A 19,539-nucleotide genomic window follows, 5' to 3' on the forward strand; every position below is an offset into this window, starting at 1 on the left:
CGGCGAAGACCACTGCGACGAAAAGGGAACTGCAAATCTCTCAACTTCACCGGGATCACACGCATACTCGCCGATGTGCTCAAGGACCGTGGATTCGGCATCGTAGCGCTGCAGGAGGTTTGTTGGAAGGGATCAATGGTGCGAACGTTTAGAGGTAATCATACCATCTAGCAGAGCTACGGCAACACACACGAGCTGGGAACAGCTTTCATAGTTATGGGCGATATGCAAAGGCGCGTGATCGGGTGGTGGCCGATCAATGAAAGAATGTGCAGGTTGAAGATCAAAGGCCGGTTCTGCAACTTCAGCATAACCAACGTCCATAGCCCACACTCCGGAAGCACTAATGATGATAAGGACGCATTTTACGCGCAGCTTGAACGTGAGTACGACAGTTGCCCAAGCTACGACGTCAAAATCATCATAGGAGGAGTTTACAGGCAGAGTACACGCAGTGAAAGTCAAGGCAGCGGAGGAGATGACTACGTCAGTTCAACGGACGATGGAAGCCAATCAGCCCCCCACCTTGAGGGAAGTTAAGGATGCCATCCAACAGCTAAAGACCAATAAAGAAGCTGGTAAGGATGGTATCGGAGCTGAGATCATCGAGATGGGCCTGGAAAAGCTAGCCACTTGCCTGCACAATCTGATAGTCAGAGCCTGGAAACTGAACAGCTATCGGAGGAGTGGAAGGAAGGGGCTATATGCCCCATCTACAAAAAAGGCGACAAGCTGGGGTGTGAGAACTTTCGAGCGATCACCATCCTTAATGCCGCCTACAAAGTGATATCCCAGATCATCTTCCGTCGTCTGTCACCATTAGTGAATGAGTTCGTGGGAAGTTATCAAGCCGGCTTCGTTGACGGCCGCTCGATAACGGACCAGATCTTTACTGTACGGCAAATCCTTCAAAAATGCCGTGAATACCAGGTCCCAACGCACCATCTGTTCGTTGATTTCAAGGCGGCATACGACAGTATAGACCGCGTAGAGCTATGGAAAATTATGGACGAGAACAGCTTCCCTGGGAAGCTTACCAGACTGATCAAAGCAACGGTGGATTGTGTGCAAAACTGTGTGAAGATTTCGGGCGAACACTCCAGTTGGTTCGAATAGCGCCGGGGACTAAGACAAGGTGATGGACTTTCGTGCCTGTTGTTCAACATTGCGTTAGAAGGAGGCTTCCGGGCCTCTTGAAAGGAGGCTTCCGGGCCTCTTGAAAGGAGGCTTCCGGGCCTCTTGAAAGGAGGCTTCCGGGCCTCTTGAAAGGAGGCTTCCGGGCCTCTTGAAAGGAGGCTTCAGGCCTCTTGAAAGGAGGCTTCCAGGCCTCTTGAAAGGAGGCTTCCGGGCCTCTTGAAAGGAGGCTTCCGGGCCTCTTGAAAGGAGGCTTCCGGGCCTCTTGAAAGGAGGCTTCCGGGCCTCTTGAAAGGAGGCTTCCGGGCCTCTTGAAAGGAGGCTTCCGGGCCTCTTGAAAGGAGGCTTCCGGGCCTCTTGAAAGGAGGCTTCCGGGCCTCTTGAAAGGAGGCTTCGGGCCTCTTGAAAGGAGGCTTCCGGGCCCCTTGAAAGGAGGCTGCCTGGCCTCTTGAAAGGAGGCTTCCGGGCCTCTTCAAAGGCGGCTTCCGGGCCTCTTGAAAGGAGGCTTCCGGGCCTGTTGCAAGGAGGCTTCCGGGCCTGTTGCAACGCGGCTCTCGGGCCTTTTGAAAGGAGGCTTCCGGGCCTCTTGAAAGGAGGCTTCCGGGCCTCTTGAAAGGAGGTCACCGGGCCTCTGGAAAGGAGGCTTCCGGGCCTCTTGGAAGGAGGCTTCCGGGTCTCTTGGAAGGAGGCTTCCGGGTCTCTTGAAAGGAGGCTTCCGGGCCTCTTGAAAGGAGGCTTCCGGGCCTCTTGAAAGGAGGCTTCCGGGCCTCTTGAAAGGAGGCTTCCGGGCCTCTTGAAAGGAGGTCACCGGGCCTCTTGGAAGGAGGCTTCCGGGCCTCTTGGAAGGAGGCTTCCGGGTCTCTTGGAAGGAGGCTTCCGGGCCTCTTGAAAGGAGGCTTCCGGGCCTCTTGAAAGGAGGCTTCCGGGCCTCTTGAAAGGAGGCTTCCGGGCCTCTTGAAAGGAGGCTTCCGGGCCTCTTGAAAGGAGGCTTCCGGGCCTCTTGAAAGGAGGCTTCCGGGCCTCTTGAAAGGAGGCTTCCGGGCCTCTTGAAAGGAGGCTTCCGGGCCTCTTGAAAGGAGGCTTCCGGGCCTCTTGAAAAGAGGCTTCCGGGCCTCTTGAAAAGAGGCTTCCGGGCCTCTTGAAAGGAGGCTTCCGGGCCTCTTGAAAGGAGGCTTCCGGGCCTCTTGAAAGGAGGCTTCCGGGCCTCTTGAAAGGAGGCTTCCGGGCCTCTTGAAAGGAGGCTTCCGGGCCTCTTGAAAGGAGGCTTCCGGGCCTCTTGAAAGGAGGCTTCCGGGCCTCTTGAAAGGAGGCTTCTGGGCCTCTTCAAAGGAGGCTTCCTGGCCTCTGGCTTCCGGGCCTTTTGAAAGGAGGCTTCCGGGCCTCTTGAAAGGAGGCTTCAGGCCTCTTGAAAGGAGGCTTCCGGGCCTCTTGAAAGGAGGCTTCCAGGCCTCTTGAAAGGAGGCTTCCGGGCCTCTTGAAAGGAGGCTTCCGGGCCTCTTGAAAGGAGGCTTCCGGGCCTCTTGAAAGGAGGCTTCCAGGCCTCTTGAAAGGAGGCTTCCGGGCCTCTTGAAAGGAGGCTTCGGGCCTCTTGAAAGGAGGCTTCCGGGCCTCTTGAAAGGAGGCTTCCGGGCCTCTTGAAAGGAGGCTTCCGGGCCTCTTGAAAGGAGGCTTCCGGGCCTCTTGAAAGGAGGCTTCCGGGCCGCCTGAAAGGAGGCTTCAGGCCTCTTGAAAGGAGGCTTCTGGGCCTTTTGAAAGGAGGCTTCCGGGCCTCTTGAAAGGAGGCTTCCGGGCCTCTTGAAAGGAGGCTTCAGGCCTCTTGAAAGGAGGCTTCCGGGCCTCTTGAAAGGAGGCTTCCGGGCCTCTTGAAAGGAGGCTTCCGGGCCTCTTGAAAGGAGGCTTCCGGGCCTCTTGAAAGGAGGCTTCTTGAAAGGCCTCTTGAAAGGAGGCTTCCTGGCCTCTAGAAAGGAGGCTTCCGGGCCTCTTGAAAGGAGGCTTCCGGGCCTCTTGAAAGGAGGCTTCCGGGCCTCTTGAAAGGAGGCTTCCGGGCCTCTTGAAAGGAGGCTTCCGGGCCTCTTGAAAGGAGGCTTCCGGGCCTCTTGAAAGGAGGCTTCCGGGCCTCTTGAAAGGAGGCTTCCGGGCCTCTTGAAAGGAGGCTTCCGGGCCTCTTGAAAGGAGGCTTCATGGCCTCTTGAAAGGAGCTTTCCGGGCCTCTTGAAAGGAGGCTTCTGGGCTTCTTCAAATGAGACTTCCGGGCCTCTTGAAAGGATGCTTCCGGGCCTCTTGAAAGGAGGCTTCCGGGCCTCTTGAAAGGAGGCTTCCGGGCCTCTTGAAAGGAGGCTTCCGGGCCTCTTGAAAGGAGGCTTCCGGGCCTCTTGAAAGGAGGCTTCTGGACCTCTTGAAGGAGGCTTCGGGCCTCTTGAAAGGAGGCTTCCGGGACTCTTGAAAGGAGGCTTCCGGGCCTCTTGAAAGTAGGCCTCCGGGGCCTCGTGAAGGGAGGCTTCCGGGCCTCTTGAAAGGAGGCTTCGGGCCTCTTGAAAGGAGGCTTCCAGGCCTCTTGAAAGGAGGCTTCCGGGCCTCTTGAAAGGAGGCTTCCGGGCCTCTTGAAAGGAGGCTTCCGGGCCTCTTGAAAGGAGGCTTCCGGGCCTCTTGAAAGGAGGCTTCCGGGCCTCTTGAAAGGAGGCTTCCGGGCCTCTTGAAAGGAGGCTTCCGGGCCTCTTGAAAGGAGGACTCCGGGCCTCTTGAAAGGAGGACTCCGGGCCTCTTGAAAGGAGGACTCCGGGCCTCTTGAAAGGAGGACTCCGGGCCTCTTGAAAGGAGGACTCCGGGCCTCTTGAAAGGAGGACTCCGGGCCTCTTGAAAGGAGGACTCCGGGCCTCTTGAAAGGAGGACTCCGGGCCTCTTGAAAGGAGGACTCCGGGCCTCTTGAAAGGAGGACTCCGGGCCTCTTGAAAGGAGGACTCCGGGCCTCTTGAAAGGAGGACTCCGGGCCTCTTGAAAGGAGGACTCTGGGCCTCTTGAAAGGAGGACTCTGGGCCTCTTGAAAGGAGGACTCTGGGCCTCTTGAAAGGAGGACTCCGGGCCTCTTGAAAGGAGGACTCCGGGCCTCTTGAAAGGAGGACTCCGGGCCTCTTGAAAGGAGGACTCCGGGCCTCTTGAAAGGAGGACTCCGGCCCTCTTGAAAGGAGGACTCCGGGCCTCTTGAAAGGAGGACTCCGACCCTTTTGAAAGGTGGCTTCCGAGCCTCTTGAAAGGAGGTTTCCGAGCCTCTTTAAAAAAGGAGGCTTCCGAGCCTTTTTAAAAAGGGAGGCTTCCTAGCCTCTTTAAAAAGGAGGCTTCCGAGCCTCTTCAAAAAAGAGGCTTCCGAGCCTCTTTAAAAAATAGGTTTCTGGGCCTCTTCAGAAAGGAGGCCTCCGTGCCTTTTAAAAAAAAGGAGGCTTTCGGGCCGCTTTAAAAAGGAGGCTTCCGGGCCTTCTTGAAAGGAGGCTTCCGAATTTAATGAAACGAGATTTCCGAACTTCTTGAAAGGAGGGTTCCGAGCCACTTGAAAAGGATGCTTCCGAGCCTCTTGAAAGAAGTTCTCCGAGCCTTTTGAAAGGAGGGTTCTGTTCCACTTGAAAAGAGGCCTCCAAGAAAATAGGTCTCTTAAAAGGAGGCTCCAGAGCTGCTTGCAAGAGGCTAACAATCTTCGTGCAATAAAGCAACTTACTTTTCGAAACAAATAAAGCCTTCATGCCTCTAAAATTGTGGCTTCAGAACCTTTACATATCATGCAATATTTTGTTTCGATCAAGTAGAAGATTTTCAAAGTTTGTTCATTCATTCCTGTTGATCTTTTGTCTCACAAACAGCACGTACTTTAAGGCTAGTTTACACATCAGGAGCTTGTCCGTAAATTTCGCTCCCATGTGTGCGGATGGGATATGGGATGAAAAATTAACAATTCGGCCCGATTTAAAATACAATTCGGCGGAGATCATATGCTTAAATGTACTGATCACCATGCATTTTATGTGCAAAAAAAAGTTTTGAAATAAAAAAAACCCAATTGTATGAACTTTAGTTGAGAACCGCTGCCCTAAATGAATGAAAACTGGGCTACCTTGACTTACAACAACTTCTTCTAATAAACTTATACAAAAAATGTGCAAAACTCTAACAAATATCCTCCTTTCTGATTAATTGTCCTCCTTTTTCGCTACGTTTCGGGTAAATTGTACTCCTTCGGAAAAAATTTAGTGAAATTTTGAAAATTTTGAGGTGTCAGGCGAATAATTGCTCTCTTTGTTCAATTTTAGCTTCTTGTTCCGAAATTTATAGAAGTTCCGGAAACTCTTTCGCTGCCATCGTAAAACCTGTAAATTGTATCGAGAAAGCCATCAGCACCGCTTGAGGACAAATTTGTTTTTTTTTTCATCAAATTTCAAATGATATAAGAAATTAAAAGAATATTTCTTATTGAGAAACTGTTATTAGTTTGTACTCTTGTTTGTACCTAATACTCGTTCGAATGTAATTGCTTAGATTTGATTCAGCAACTGATAAGGTAGGTAACCAATCAAGAATGCTGGTGTCCTTCTGGCTTGCATATTTGGTACGGCAACACTAAGCAGGCGGTTACAAAGCCTACCTTTCTTCAATAAATGACAAACAAAATAATAAGGATGTTTCATAATTGACAGAAGGTTGGTCAAGGTACATTAAAAAGTAAAAAACTCCACACAGCCCTCTATTTGACAACCACTGCGTTCTCATGAACTTCATGAAATAAAAATAATTTACTGCTCTACATCCATTTCCCGTAGCCAAGTCACGTCCCCGATGTATGTCGTAATATCCACCTTGGCGAGTCGCTCACTCACGCTGCAATTAGTTCGCTAAACATGGCAATCGCTGTGGCAGCAGAAGGTTTGCACTTTTTTGACGAATCCATCCGTCGACCTCGCTGACCGTGGTCCTTGTGAACTAACTGTATGTGTAGAAAGCTGAACGCCCACATTTTTCAGTTGCACTCAGACGTAACATTTTCATCAACATTTGTACAACACTTTTAGATCTAGATCTAGCTGCCTTTGCCAACGACACGACCGCTCTGACGAAGCATCATAACCCATAATTTCCCCGAATGTTCAGCTTCCAACTAGGTGCAGCTATTTGCTATGAGAGGTGCCATCCTATTTGTTCTGCAATTTGTTGAAAACTACAGCCGCAAATTGCGCTTAATGTTTTCGAACAAACCAGGGGTCATCTATGTACCACATCTATTTTCATGTGTATAAAGGACTTTCATAGCAGAGTAGTATATCGTTCCTGCACTATGTTATCAAAAATTTACTAAAATTTGTTGTATTTCAACCAAAATTCAACTCCAAGCCAAATGCGATGGGAATTATGCAGGATCCCCACATGGATAGAAAAGAAATCACATCACGAACCAACTCTTAATTGTGCTCCAGGAAGGATGTGATTTATCGTTTTCAGAGAGCGCTCAGTGCTAAATTGCTGCAATACTTGAAGTGCCACTGTGCTTCATAAATACTAATGTGCAATTCAGGGTGCGATGTTGTTTTGCGGTGATTACAGGTCATCTTTCTTCTGCAACTTCTCGTACAGTTTTTACTCGTCACCTGCGTTGATTTTTATTTGGTTTATAAATGACGCAACCATGCAACGTTACGCGCGAGGATTTCTCCCTGGCTGGTCAAGTGCACCGCTTGAGCACGTGATGAAGGCTGCTGCAGTTTCTTATGGGCGGGAAATTCGAGGCTGAAGGCTATTTCGCAAAGTTAGTTTCGTCTGGCCAAATGTGAAACTGGTAGGCAATGGTGATTTGTTATTTGATAAATTTGTTAATACTTGATCATAATAAGTTATAAGTAGTGATTAGTCGTGCGATTATTTTTGAGAAGGTTGTTGCAGAGGTTGCGATAGCGGCAGGAAACTGAAATCAACCACGACAGTTTTCCTCTCATCGCACCTTCTAGTTGTTTTATACCCTAAATATCTGCTTCATCAATTTGTGTTTCTAAAGTATTTTTAATCAAATAATAACAAAAACGTCGGATGTCATGGTAAATCAATGTAACACACGAACTCCTCTTCGTGACAGCCTCTTGAAAAGCTTTGAAAGTTTGCAAAGATTGTAATTAGGATACCATATACAGGAACGATTCCTATAAATTTACAAGTACTCCATGATTCACATTAGAAGCAAAACTATCTGTAGGAATTTGGGATGTAGATGGCAATTCTACTCGAGAAACTCCAGAAGTTTTGAAGTGGTTTATTGATAACATCTGCAAATATCTAAAAATCTTTTTCTGAAGGCCTTTTTAAATTGGATTGAATATGAATTGAATTAAGTGTATGGCATTCTCTTATGGACATTAATACAATAATGATTCCGTGTCATTTTTTTCTTGGAATAAGGTGACATGAGTTGAACGTTATCAGTCCAGCATTCGTTTTTTATACAATCAAATTTCTTTTCCGTTATAAATAAACTAATAAGTTACATAACACTGCTCTCAGTTTAATACCAATCCTATCAGCACAGCATCTTTCTTTCAGCTTCCTGTTCGGTAACGCCAGTCCACTTGTCGTTAAAATCTACGAACCTAAAAAACAAGTCATCACTTCACGAATATTGTTCGCGCTGGATTCGATCCGGTTGACCCACTTTTTTTTGTCGAAACATTTTTCCTCTGAGGGTGCGCCTTCATCATCAGCCAACTCAAAAGCACGGTCACACCACCGAAAACACTGATCGTCAAAGGCTGACAGCAGCCTAACATATGAAACTACTTGAAAGCGAAAGTTATCCGATCCGCGCCAATCTCTCTCGCCCACACCTTTGACTTTGCGCCGGAATACGAAATCCCAGCCACTGGCTGGAAACCTGTTGTAAAAGTAGCGACACGGAATCGACCTCGCTGATGCTGTCGCGCGCGTACCTGCACCGGGTTAGGTTCAAAGGTATTCATTTTTACGGTCGGATCCAAGCTTATGAAGGACCGAAATCATCTCACATTTCCACCGCGGCGACGACACCGACGTACCTACGGGTTCGCAAACTTTTCACAGCCATAAATCAAGCTTTGGTTGCTGGTACCTTACGAGCTAAGGGCACTGGAGCTATATGTAAGTACGTCGCTTGACAGTCATGTTGCTGCTCGCTGCGGGTCCCATCAGTTGGAGGACAAAGAAAGTTTTACTCCTGTTGATTACCGCGTGGCAGCCACAAGTGACGGCTACAAAACGTTCCACCGTCGATATCGATCAACTGCTATAGGTACCTACCATGTGCCAGCATTTCTGCCCTCCGGGGTCCAACTTCCTCGCAGATTGGCAGAACCCAATCCGGCTGGATGGGTACATGACATCATACATAACAAACTTCCATCGCGCCGCAACCACGGCTGGATATATTCGAACTGATTCGTATCCTTCGTTCAACGGTCCACGATGTGGTTTGGCAAGTTCAGCAGAAAGCGCAGTAGCAGGAAAAGGTACGACCTCGCGTTCGCAAAAAAAAACTCCAACCACGCGTGAGACGCGTCGCAGCTGTGTGTCACTCACAAGCAATGGGCTGTTTAACTTTTCAAGCGGAAGGCCGATAGGTATTCGTCATGTGAGTGAGAGTCAAGGTTTAGCATGGCATCGTTAAATTCATCGATTTGGTAACTGCTGTGTTGGGTTGTTTATTTTTTTTTGCAGCGTCTTTCTCGCCAGACAAACAAGTCTCGGGATGACGATAATGAGTATAATAATAATCACAAACTTCGAAAGGCTCGACGAGCGGGGCGAGTGAAGCGAGGTCGCGGTAAGATATGGGATACTTTCTCGTTGAGCAGATGAAAGTGAAACTAAAGGTGAATAAGCGAATTGGTGGTTTAGGATATCTGCTACAAGATCCGTGTGTTTATTTTGAATATTGCGCACAGTGATGTCACAATGATGGAATGAGGTGCTTGGACAAAGTGTTGTAATTTAATGATTGCAGTCTGTTGGAATGCCCATGTGCTTGCAGTGAGAAAGACACACACTGTTGAATAAAACTGACTTTCATCCAAAGAAAAATAGAACTATGAAAAAATACACAAAAAGATATAGAAAGCGACTCCTAATTTATTTTTTGCCTTACTCGTACAACAAAGTTTTAAATTTCAAATATTTTTTTTTTCAATTTCTTTTATTTGGTAGGCTCAGGCGTGTATAACACTTTACGGAGCCATTGTTCTTTGTGATGTATACAATCAATATCATTTTATTAGTAAGAGGGGGTAGAAGCCAGCGTACTCGTGGTGACTTGAAGGAATTTAAAATATTTATTTGAAAATAGTTTCGTGGTTAGACTTTTGATTATTTCCAATAGACACCATTATTTGAATAATATTTTAAAAGTTTTTTTTCTTGAAATAACCATGGAGCAGACATGTGTTTCGATGATTATTGCATTCATTTCCGATGTGCTTAGTACTAAAGCAAATCGATGTCAAGCCCCGTGTTATGAGGCCGATACAAATCTTCTATATGAAATGGTCTGTGTTCGTATCCGCATAACTAGAAAACGGCTGGATGGATTGTCTTCATTCCTTCAGCATATATGTTCGTTATCGTTTTCGACGGGTTTATATGATATTTCCTAATGCGAAATTCACGAGTTAGGTTGAGTAATTCGTGAAAAACTAGACTTAAGATTTGTATGGAAATTTCGCATGGGCAGTCCACCGCGCGTTTTCCCCTACTATGCAGGACAACGTCTGCCGGGTCAACTAGTATTTAATGAAGTTATGTCATATATGTGCGGAGGGAGTGGGGAAGGGTTAAAAAAGTTAAATATAAAATGATACAAATCAAAAAGCTCCACGAATTTGTTAAAGATATTTTCCGGATATTTTATTGTGGCCTCTTCAAATTATTATTTCTGGCCGGAAAATCGTTTTTTTTTGTTAAAAGGCCTGCTCGACCAAATTACCATTTCGAACAAATATCTTTTCCTAGCAAATGACCAGTTTGGCCGTATGTCCCTTTCGGCCACATGTCGCTTTTGGTCGAATGGCATTTTCGGCGAATCCGTGTTTGGCCTAATAACCGTTCCGGCCAAACCAAACATTCAATTCCGCCAAACGCAATTCAGCTAGATAACTTTCATCCTAACGTCCAACTTGAATTCGGTTACGTGACATTCGCACATGTCACGCCGAATGACTCCCGGCCAAATATGTATCCGATTCATCAAATTTTCAATAGGGTAAAATCGTGGCATTGGCATTATTTACCTACGTCTGTAGGTAAACTGGTAGTGCTGTCAGAAGTATTTATGTTTAAATATGGTTGCAAGAATATCTATCTTTGTTATAATTTTGATATTTAGTTATCACTCATGTGATTAACTGATAACTTAATATATAATAGCAAATTTTATTATCAATACAAATTTGCTAATTTCGTTTAAATTTCGCGTCGTTAAGATATCGTGCTAAGCCTTCTATTCTTTCAAACATTCTGAATTCTGCTAAATGTACCCGGACTTGGTCGACAATATCAGGCAGATATGTAAATACATCAAACAAAATGTATAAGATAACCCGGCCAAGGGCCGAAAATCTCGTTCATAAAGACAATAATAATCAAACAAAACGAGATCCTAGTTGGCGTGCGGTAAGAAGCGCGGCTACAAAACAAGACCATGAGGGTGGCTGGGTTCAATTCCCAGTGCTGGTCTAGGCAATTTTCGGATTGGAAATTGTCTCGACTTCCCTGGGCATAAAAGTATCATCGTGCTAGCCTCATGATATTCAAATGCAAAAATGGTAACCTGGATTAGAAACCTCGCAGTTAATAACTGTGGAAGTGCTCAATGAACACTAAGCTGCGAGGCGGCTCTGTCCCAGTGCGGGGTTGTAATGCCAATAAGAAGAAGTTGGCTCTCCATTTTATAAATATAAAAAGATGATGATAGACTTCTTTTAATTTATTCTATGTGTTTTACACGAATGCATTAAAAACAAATTAATTTCTTTCGAAATTTGTCAGTAAGTTGAAATGAAATAGATAGGGCGAAAATAGCAGAAAACCGAAGCAGATAGTCAACAATTAAACTATTCATTTATATCGTGCTTTTCACATGTTAAACTACTCTAAAAATTTTTAAATAATTTTTCATTCAATAATATATTTGGTAAATAATGGTATTAATTAGATTTCTTACTGTTTGATAAATTTAATAAGCTAGAATTCAACTTTGGAAGTCGCACTCGAGGTAAAACTCTACTAGATAAGAACTGCGAATATCTCATTGTTCAGATTTACCATAAAGATTAGGTTTAATATTAAGAGGTAATCCTTCTTTCTATTCTCACCATAATGGTGGATGATATAAGAAAAGCGGCCTGAACTGTTTCCAAACACTGAACTGAAATTTTTAACAGTGATTTTCCCTGCTACCAACGATATCTGTTGATTCGTTTATTTCTCTGTCAACAAAGGAATTTGCACAAGATATTAAGCTGAGAACCATACTTTGTAGTTGAACCACCGACAAACCGACGTGCCTTCTCATATACAATTCTTAAAAATTCGTGGCAATTTATTCCACTAACTCCATCTGTGCGATGATTTACACAACAGCTCTCACATGTGTGCGGGCAAATTCAAACATGCACTCACTAATGAATTTTATCAGCTATCGAATCATAATCAATATTCGGGATTACATTCCATCTGATAATGTTAATAATAAATATCAATATATTCATGTTAGAACTATTTTTTAAGCTAAAAACGCTTTCTGTAGTGATGGTAGGTACAATATTTTTACTGTCGATTATAGCATTGTGAAGAGATTTTTAATTTGGGTTTATTTTAATTAACATTGCTGTGTAGATTACACAAAGCGTGCATATGATGTTTACACCAAACAGCTGGTCGATTCTCGCGCATTTTTCCTTCTCTCTTTCTGGACTTCTTTTGTCAAATGATCACTTATGTCAGCAGTGACAGAACGAGTTACTACGCTGCAAGTAAAACAGCGTTTTTTTTTGCCAATTTTGGAATTAGAGAGGCCCGTCGGTTTGTCGGTGGTTGAACTGCAAATCCCGGAACATATCTATGATCCAAGGGCATGCGGGGAAGGATCGTTTAGCCAAAACCCATTCGGTCGAAAGCCATTTGGCCTAATGTCACTAGGCAGAACAAACCATTGGGCTGACAGCCATCTGACCGAAAGTTATTTGTCCGAAAGGGTCGTTCGGCCGAACGGGTCATTTGTCCGAACGGGTCATTTGGCCAAAAGGGTCGTACGACCGAAAGGGTCATTAGTCCGAAAGGGTCATTGGATCGAAAGGGTCATTTAGCCGAAAGGGTAATTTGACCAGAAGTCATTTTTCCGAACGGGTCATTTGGCCGAAAGGGTCGTTTGGCCGAAAGCGCCATTTGGTCGAACAAGCCTTTTAGCCGAATAGGACATTCGGTCGAATAAGCCACTTGCCCGAATAGGCCATTTTCCCGAATAGGACATTCGACTGAATAGTTCATTTGAAAAGTGAGTAATTATGCGTAAGAAGAGAGACGTCTCACTACTCACTTCTAATTTCTCACTTTTTACAGCGAAAAGTGAGAAATTAAGAATGAGCAGAAAAGCGTCCCAATTCTCATTCCTCATTTCTCACTTTCACTGACCAATTCGGCCAAATACCTTATTCGACCAAATGTCATATTCGACCTAACGAAGTCTCACTTCTTATTCCTAATTTCTCACTTGAAAGAGAAGACTCTTCTCACTTCTTACAGAGAAGACTCTTTTCACTGTAGAAAGTGAGAAGCGCGATTTGGTTAAATGTCCTATTCGGCCAAATGACCTATTCGGCAAAATGTCTTATTCGACCAAATGTCCTATTCGGCCAAATGACCCTTTCGGCCTAATGACCCTTTCGGCATAATGACCCTCTCGGCCAAAAGACCCTTTCGGCCAAATGACCCTTTTCGGCCAAACGACCCTTTCCGCCAAATAACCCGTCCGTTCAAACGACACTTTCAGCCAAATGAGTCTTTCGGCCAAATGATCCTTTCGGCATAATGACCATTTCGGCCAAACGACCCTTTAGACCAATTAACCCTTTTGGACAAATGACTCTTCCGGCCAAATGGTACATTCGGCAAAACAACTTTCGGCCTAGTGGCATTCGGCAAAACGGTCTTCGGCCAAAGGGTCTTTCCCCTGGATGATACGTCTAATATCCAACGATTTTGCACCGTTTGCGTCGAGCGGATCGAGCATCGATAAAACTAATCAGCCTCGATGTGAAAGCCTGATATCGGGCGGATGTCGAACTAGGACAAATCAAGCCTTATAAGCCTCACGTTTGAGTCCTATATCAGACGGATTTAAAATCATTGTTAAAACCTAGTTCTTGTAAACCGCGATCCATAACTTTTAATGGCACATTAGAAGAGTCGGAAGAAGTAATCGCTTCTAAATTCAATGATTATTTTATTGAAAGCGTTTCAACCATTAACCGATCTATCGAGTTAGTGGATGAACCTGACGAAATAAAACAGCCAGTTAACAGTAACTTGAGATTCGAAGGTTTTCACCCCATTACATTTCAAGAACTTGAAACGATTTGTTTTAATCTAGGAAAAACGGCTGGTATTGATAATGTTAATGCTAAAATTATACAAGATTGCTTTCATGTCATCGGACACAACCTGCTGGACCTGATAAATGAATCATTGCAAACTGGGCACGTGCCACAAGTTTGGAAGGAATCTCTTGTGATTCCTATACAAAAAGTTGCTGGAACGATTAAAGCCGAAGAGTTTCGTCCCATCAACATGTTGCACACAGTAGAGAAAATTTTAGAACTTGTTGTTAAAGGCCAGCTACTTATGTATTTAAATAGTAATAACTTGTTAATACCGGAACAATCGGGATACCGGGAGGGTCACTCCTGCGAAACCGCTTTGAACTTGGTATTAGCTAACTGGAAAGAAAGCATAGAGCATAAAGATACGATTGTTGCCGTGTTCTTGGATCTTAAACGCGCTTTTGAGACAATTTCTAGGCCCTTATTGTTGAAAACTTTGGAGCGCTTTGGAATTTCAGGTTCTGCATACAATTGGTTTAAAAGCTATTTGTCTGACAGAACTCAACGGACTGCTTTTAATGATTCTGTATCTCGTCCCATGGAGAACACCCTAGGAGTGCCACAGGGAAGTGTATTGGGGCCCTTTGTTTATTCTGAATATAAATGACATGCGACCGGTTTCACGCTTTTGTGATATAAACTTATTCGCAGATGATACTGTGTTATTCATTGCAGCTAGAGACTTAGAAGATGCGATTGAACGCTTGAATGAAGATTTGCATTCTTTAAGTAGATGGTTGAAGTACAAACAGTTGAAATTGAATATTAGTAAAACAAAGTACATGATTATTTCGCGAAATCGTTCAATTGATAATGTCTCTGTGAAAATTGATGACGAGACACTTGATCGCGTACGGGAAATTAAATATCTTGGCGTGATTATTGATGATAAATTGAAATTTGACCAACATATTGACAATGTCATCAAGAAAATAGCCAAGAAGTATGGAATCCTCTGTCGACTGAAAAACGAATTAAATATTGCTAGCAAAATACAGTTGTACAAATCAATCATCTCTCCTCACTTGGACTTTTGTCCTTCCATTTTGTTTTTAGCAAATCAGACACAAATATCGAGATTGCAGCGTTTGCTGAATAAGATTATGCGTTTGATTTTGAGATGTAACAGAGTCACTTCCTCAACTTTTTTGTTGGATGCTTTGCAGTGGCTCTCGGTGAAGCAAAGAATTGTGTATTTGACAATGGTGTTCATTTTTAAAGTAATTAACGGATTGCTGCCTCGATATTTGTGTGATCGAATTGAAAGAGGAAGTGACATTCATAGATATAACACTAGAAACGCGGAAGATATAAGAACACCATACTTTTTGCATGGAGCTTCACAAAATTCTTTGTTTTTAAAGGTATCAATTATTTCAATTCGATGCCTACACATATCAAACGATGCAACGACATTATCACAGTTTAAGAGACTTTGTGTTTCACACGTAAAAGCTGCCTTTTAAGCAGCTACTTAGTTGACTTTTATAATTCAATAAATTTTGTATCTTGACGAAGTTTGACCTACGGATTGTTTGTTTGGACAATTGTATTTTATATTTATTGAGGCCATGATAAACTGTTTTGTTCGCCTCGATGATGATGATGGATTTTATATATATTGACGTAATTGTAATCTGACCTTTTTTGTGTAGTCTACAAAAGTTTGAGTCTCGCGCGCAAAGCAGATATGGATGATTTTTAAAATTTATGTACAGACTTGCGCATTTTCAACTGTTTGAATGATTCTTCGGATTAGTAATGGGCGATCTGGTAGAGTTTTGTTCCGTGGCTGATACCGAAACTTTTGATATCGACGGAGCGGTAACACAAGTTTTAGTTTTGTTGACGACTTAGATTATTAATTTTATTGATGCTTACGAGTGATAAACGTGGTCTTGTATAAACATGAAACGCGATTCTTGGTGGAACTTTTGAAATCTGTGCGAGAGGTATCACAAGTTTTGCATTTTAGTATAAACTCGAAGTATCACTACCGATGCTTATGAGAATCTGTAGATGAAAACAACAGTTTTTTTTTTAATTTACATTTTTTGCTGGATAGTAATGAAAAGTTATGTAATTCATATCTGTGATGGTAATCAGATCGTTTTTGTTTTTTGCAAATCTGATTAAATTGTTATTATATCATTCAATTAATTATCTTAAAGATAAATCGTCTAGCTCAAACCTTTGTAGGGGTATGTGGCGGGACCATCATCATCATCATCATCATGTCCCAGTCAACACAAGTTCGTATATGATGTCACATAATATGCTAATGTGGAGGCCATATAGGTACTTTCCCATACAATATGTACGTTAGGGTGGCTCAAAAAACACTTTTTCAAACTTTCTGATGGGCCGCCCTCTTATTCGGTTCTACTTGATGCCCTGATGCTTTGGACAAAATTTCAGCCAAATCGGCCAACGTTTGGGCGGTGCTAAACTCGTTGGAAGTTTATATGGAAAAACGTATGCAGAAACATCCAAAAACAGTGATTTGCAGTTGGACGGCACAATTTACGATCAAGAACAATGATACTCATTCAGTTCTTGTAGAATTAAATACAGAATATTTTGATGAAAACAGCGAGAAGATTAGAGTCTATTAGGCAAAGATATTAGCATTTTACTAGAGTGTTGTAGGAGTGAATTTGTTTCTTTTCAAAGGTAAAAGAAACGAAATTTACTCAAACCCCATTTCAGAGAAATGCTAATAATTTAACCGGGAAAACTCTAATCTTCTCGCGGTTTTCTGCATAACATTCTGTATTTAATTCTACAAGAACTGAATGAGTATCATTGTTCTTCTTCGTGAGTTGTGCCGTCCAACTGCAATTCACTGTTTTTGGATGTTTCTGCATATACTTTTGCATATAAACTTCCAACGAGTTTAGCACCGCCCAAACGTTGACCGATTTGGCTGAAATTTTGTCCAGAGCATCAGGGCATCAAATACATCCGAATAAGAGGGCGGCTCATCAAAAAAATTGAAAAAAGTTTTTCCCATACTAATTTGAGCCACCCTAATGTACGTATATCGCCTCCACTTTAGCATCTTATGTTGCATAATATACGATTTTGTGTTGACTGGAGTGTAGCTATGGAGAAACAAGCTCTTGTCAAGCAATATTATTTTCTCTTTATTTTAATTGGAAAATGCAAAATCAATATTTTTAATTGGAACTAAAATAAAAATTTATTAATGTTCGTTGTTTGCCGCAAAATAATATTCATTCAATTAAAATTACACATACGGTAGGCGATTTCCATCAGCAGAATGGTTTGGTCTGGCAACGTTTCGTCGGGTCACCCAGCAGCAGTATTCAGTGGATGTGGCAATTTTACGTTTAATTCCGGTTTAAATCAATAAATGGGCACTGATTTATTAATTAACACATTTTATTTCATTCAAAAACATAATGAAGCACTTACCAATAATTTCCCCAGAAAGCAAGCACGGTCGAACAGCAAACTGCACTGCTGATATTCTGCTTTATGAGGGCTTGGACGCGCTCCGCATCGCTCAGCTGTTTCAGATGTTTCTTCAATTGTTCAAAATGATAGTATAATATGTGTTACGTAAGACTGGCAAACATTTATGACACGCTGCTTTTTTCAAAGTTTTGCTACTAAATTCGTTATAACCTTACGATGGTGTTTAAATCAGTTGTGAAATTATTACGTAACATATGAAGGACCCCGCATGTGCCATGATCAAAGCATATTCAAATTTTTACTAAAATCGTACAGAAAATTGAATGAAAAAAATATTTTTTTTTGTACGTACTGTCGAGGTAAAATGTACGTACAATCGAGGGTACGTACTATCGAGGGTACGCACTATCGAGGGTACGTACTATCGAGGTATGCCTCGATAGTACGTACACCTCCGTAATTTTAGTGTACGTACTATCGAAGCGTACGTACTATCGAAGCAAAAAAAAAATACAGAAATTTTTTTTTTTCACCTTTCTATTTATTTGGGAGTGGTGTAATGTTTATAAAACCGTTCGGAAGCTAAAATTTCGATAGAAGGCTCTGTATCCTAAGCAAATTTATATTTGATATAGTACACAACGGACCAACATGACTCAGATTTTTCTTGAAATGGTTCCTACATGTAGCATTGCGCAAAATTATCGTCCTTGTAAATGCGAGGCTATTGTTTTTATGAAATATTGTATGTTAATGCTTCGGAACATCCATAAATTACGTGATATTCGTGACGTTACACATCATGCATAATTATGCATGTTACTACAAAAAGTGACGAATGGGGGTTGATCACAACATTTTTACGTGACGTATTTTATGGATTCCACCCATAGATTTTATGTAAATGAAAAGCTTTAAGGTTGTCCAGAACTGTCGTTGCGATTCTATTGGCTCCATTGACGCTTCCTTACCAAAGTGATTTTAATTTTCTCGTCTGTAGAATCGTTTATGCCTTTCTCGTACAACGATATGTAACGAAAAGGCTATAAACTGCAAACACGATTTTTTTATAGGAGGCCTGGAGGGCCGACTTTTATGAATTGTGGTACCACTGGTGTCTATCGATAAAGTATTTGAATCTAAATCATTGGATGTTGATCTACTCACAAACTGCAACTAGCGTGGATCTCTAGCCAAAAAGTGCGACGTGGGATAATTTTTGGCAACATGGCCACTATTCAACACATTCTCTGCCAAACATAAAGATACTTTTTTTTCTGAAAATGTGGGTTTGTTCTTCAGGAAACTAAGGAATTACTCCAAGAACACCCTCTGAAATTCTACTAGAATTTTTTTTCGACTTTTTATTTTAAATTATTTTAAAACTTTATTTGAAATTTGTTTTGACATCCATAAATATTTTCCTCTGAAAATTCCTTAGGAAATACATTCAAAAAATTTCTTATTTTCAAATTTCTCCTAGATTTGTTTCAGATATTCTTCTACGATTTTATCCGAGAACATCTCCAGGAAATCCATAGGTAAATCCATCAAAATTTTTCGAAACTCAAACCAAGAAATCCATCGTGATTTTTTTTCAAAAATTACTTTTTTTACTTTAATTCTTCAGGAAATCCTTTCGGATACTCCTATTCTTCCTGAAAAAAGAACTTGTGGGAATTCCGAAACGAATTCCCGGATAATTCTTGAAGAACTTTTCGGGGTACTTTAAAAGAGATTTCTGAAGAAGTTCTTCAAGTATATCCGGGGAAATTATTGGCGGATTTTTTGGGGGATACATGGAGGAATTTCTGGAATAAAAAGTGAGAGAGTTACTCGAAGAATTTTCGGGGTTGTTGTTCTAAGATATTGCTGCGAAATCCTGAAAAAAAATCTCGGAAAATACTGAAGTACCGTAGAAATTTTGAGAATGGCTGCAGGATCTTCCGGGAGAATCCCTTAAATAATTTCCAGAGGAATTTCTAGGGGAATTTTTGTAGGTAATTCCGAAAAAGTTTTGACCAGTGGTGGAAATCTGTGAACCTTGTTCATAAAACAAAAAGTAGGCCATGCAAAATACTCGCGAACACTTGTTTTGCCTTTTCTTGCCTACCTACTACTCGCAGAGAAAACAGAAAAGTGAACCCCGAAAAATGTCCGTGGAGCTTCGCGAGTCATTCGGGTTAATTTGCAAAATGTCATAAACCAACCTCGGAACATGATTCTCACGGATGTCCGAGCAAGATCACATTTCTCGCGCTTAGTTTCAAAGGGGCGTAACTGTATAGATCGATTTAATTTCATCGATGTTTTCTTT

Source organism: Armigeres subalbatus, chromosome 3, assembly GCF_024139115.2.
Source record: "Armigeres subalbatus isolate Guangzhou_Male chromosome 3, GZ_Asu_2, whole genome shotgun sequence".
NCBI classification, from domain to species: domain Eukaryota; kingdom Metazoa; phylum Arthropoda; class Insecta; order Diptera; family Culicidae; genus Armigeres; species Armigeres subalbatus.